Source organism: Octopus bimaculoides, chromosome 18 (assembly GCF_001194135.2).
Source record: "Octopus bimaculoides isolate UCB-OBI-ISO-001 chromosome 18, ASM119413v2, whole genome shotgun sequence".
NCBI lineage: Eukaryota > Metazoa > Mollusca > Cephalopoda > Octopoda > Octopodidae > Octopus > Octopus bimaculoides.
This window is the reverse complement of record NC_068998.1, coordinates 26,128,953-26,132,899: the sequence shown is the minus strand read 5'-3', so window position 1 is coordinate 26,132,899 and position 3,947 is coordinate 26,128,953.

The following is a 3,947-nucleotide window of genomic DNA, read 5'->3' as shown; positions in this document are numbered from 1 at the left end:
AGCTCTTTGTCGTTTTTTGCATATAATTTTAGGTCATCCATATATAGAAGGTGGCTGACTGTTTTTCCGTAGCATTTGTAACCGCATCCAGTTCTATTTAGCAATTCAGTTAAAGGTGTGAGTGCCAGGCAGAACAGGAGTGGAGAGCGCGTGTCTTCCTGGAATATTCCTCTTCTAATGGGGATGGCTTTGGTTTTCACAAGTCCCTCTTTTGTTTGGAGCTGTAGCACTGTCTGCCATTTGTTCATTGAGTGCTCTGTGTATTTTATGATAATTGGTGCTTATTATTATTATTATTATTATTATTATTATTATTATTATTATTATTATTATTCAGTAGTTTTATTTTACTTTGGCGCAGCCATACTGATAACCTAGTATTAGAACTCAATACACATATTGTTCTCCTCCATCAAAGAGAGGGAAAGAAGCACATAGAAAGACAGAGGGAAAGAGAGAGAGAGAGCGTCCGTAATATATACGATTCTCTCTAAAGCGGCGGACTTGGCATGTTCGTCAGCACACGGGGGATAATGTTTGGCAGCATTTCTTCCGTCTTTGCGTTCTGTGTTTCCGGCAAGGTCGACTTTACCTCTGTTCCCTTCGATGAAATAAGCACCAGTTGAGCACTGTGGTCAGTAGTATTCGATTTCTGAAGTTTATGACTTCGTTCCAGAATTTCAATCCAGTATATGCAACCCCCGTTCCAAGCCCCGAAGTTACTGACCTCGTTCCAGAATTTGAATCCAGTATATGCAACCCCCGTTTCAACCCCCGAAATTACTGACCTCGTTTCAGAATTTGAATCCAATAGATACACTGCTCCATCTTGGCTATTGTTATAAATACCATGATAGTTGTCACTGTCTTGAGGCAGAGTTAATTAAGAATATGTTTACTGTTAAACATCAATACATGCTGTTAACATTATGTAAAGATACTGAATTCAAATTTTCGCACGAGGCCAGCAATTTCGAGAGAAGTGGTAAGTTGATTACATAGACACCACCCCCAGTGCTCAACAGGTGCTTATTTTATCGACCCCGAAATAATGAAAAGCAAATCGACCCCGGTGGAGTTTGAACTCAGTACGTTAAGACGAGTGAAATGCCGCAAAGCATTTTGTCCGGGTGACTATCGCTTCTGCCAGCCCGTCGCCTTCACATTATGTGTAAGTACTGTTTTCAAATTTTGGCACAATGCCAGCACTTACGTGAATAAGTCAATTTCATAGACCCCAGTGCTCAACTTATTTTATAGACCCCGAAAGGATGGGAGGCAAAATCGATCTTGGTGGAATTTGAACACAGATCTTAAAGACGGACGAAATGCCATCAAGTATTTTGCTCTGCATCCAAGTGATTCTGCCAGCTCACCGTCTTCTCATTATGCATGGACACTAAAATTAGCATTGTATCAGATTACTCATTTTAGAATTGCAAAAATCCATATGTTGCATGCATACTCATCTAGAAATGAGAAAGACAGAATATATACCTCATTTGTGGTGTTTTCAACCGAAATACAATACCAGAGATTATAAATATTTGTATCGCCTGATTACTTATTAAATTAAATCATATAAATCATGCTTTATAATGCAAAACAATGTTACATATTGCAATGCAGTGCTATATCTTCTTGATATATGAACATACTCGATATATTGAATAGATCCAATTAGCTCTCTGTAGCACATATTCTGAAATATTTTTTTTTTTGATGTCTATACATACAGATTATGTAGTATTTATTAAATTTAAGTGTTTAAATGCACACTTATTTTATGAGATATAAAGCTTCAACTATCTTACTAACAATAACGACAAATCAGTCAGGTATGATTTTGCATTATTGTTACACCTCTCTTCAATTAAAATTTTCCTTTACACCTGACTCCATTACTTTGGCATACTACTGCAGCTGCATCATACAATTCCCCATACTACTTCAGTTATATTCTTCCTTTCAAATTTTATTTTCGTATTTCGTTTTTTTAAAAAATTATTTATTGTTTTTTATTTATCTTAAATTCCTTTATTTATTCAAAAAATGAATCTACCTCTACTAATATCTATGTAATGAGTTGCTTTCTTGAGCCAACATAAAGGCTTTATATACATAAACCTCTTGTTTAAAAGTATGGGTTAAGAAAATAGAAAAGAAGTATTAGGTGACATAGTTTGGAATAAAGTGTGTGTGTAAAAGACAAAATGCTGATGACCAAGTTGGACCTACACAGCGAAAAATATTAATGTTGATCATACCGAGCCATATTCTTTATATTGGTGATTACGTGACAGTGCTTGAACGAAATTAAAAAAAAATTAACGATACAATGAAGGCAAATCTCTATGTAATCCAGAATAAGACTGTTATTTAAAAAATCGGCATCCATATGAGGTCTAATGAAGAGCGATATGCTAACATCTCAAACAAACAGCATAGGCACACAAATGAAGAAATTTTCCACATTAGACATTCGACTACATGTATATAATAGTTTGGCTACGTCAAAATATATACACGGAGATGCTATAAGTATATTTCGGAAATATTTGATGATGATCCCAAGATAACTATCAGAATTAATTTAGGTTGTACGGGCATAAACGATTTAAAATCCATGATCTGTGATTCGTTTCGGATTTGGTAGATGTCACTTCTGCTTCATATATGATCGATTCAGCATTACATGAGTATTAAGATTAAAGAGTGAAACCTCAGTGTTATCTAGTCCATTCCTCTTTTTTACATAAACATTAAGCATAATACTGCTATTGTAGCTTTAGATGATAAACATTTTCTTAGTCACTGTTGATTCAGAGAAAAACATTTAATAGAAACAACCGTAAAATGAATAGGAAGAACACAAAATGTAGATCTACTAATAAACTGAGGGTAACTATCCATCCTGAATTACAAAGAAAGCACCTTAATCAGTCAAGTAACGCTGAAGTGATCATATCTGAAGCAGAAGTCACACCTTCACGAAAGCAGAAACGTAACATAGTCTGTAAAACATCAAGTATGTATGGTAGAAGGTAAATTAGGTAAATTTAAAGAGAAACTCTTGCCTCTAATTTCGATACAAAGTGAATATACTCGCGTGATGCACGTAAAGAACTTCATATTTAAAAACCGTGAACACTTCTATAAGTTATCTTACTGAAAGATCAGAAATTTTTACAAATTGCTAAAACTTTGAAAAAGTATAAGTACCTCATAAAGTGGGGAATCAAAGGATCACTATTAAGTGGATCAATAATTTAATATTAGATTCTCTATTTCTTACTTAATTCCATATTTTCAACCTCTTATCCTTTTTGTTAATATTATGGATGAATAACTTTCACTACTTTTCACTTTCTCTTTCAAGTTATTAACTGACATTCCTGAATCGCCAACTCCTTTGCAAATCACGCATTGCAATAAATACTAATTTATATTCCCTTCATTGCTCGTTCATTCTTATTCCTTAATATTTAAATTTTGTTATATATTTTATAAATGAGATGTGTTCAAAAGCATTTGAACACTGTAGGGGGAGATTTAAGCAAAATATATAACGTGATGTTATTGAATGAGGACAAAATGAAAAAATATATTGCATTGTGCATCACTGGTTGTTTGGTGATACTTTAACATTTCGAGAAAACTTAACTTTTTCAGACAGAAGAGCGAAAATAATCATAGTTTGGAGAGCGCTAAATCGGTGGTCAATTCATAGCGTTGTGAAGAAAGCATTGCTTGATATCCTGTTTCAGGAGCTGTTGCTGGTAGAGCTAAGAAGTAGCTGCATCAGATAGAGCATTGTGAGGTTCATGTAATTTGCACATATCAAGGTGATTATATTCGTATACTCTCAAACGCAAACACACATACACGCACATGTGTATGTCTGAGCGTAGATATGTATATATATATATATATATATATATATATAT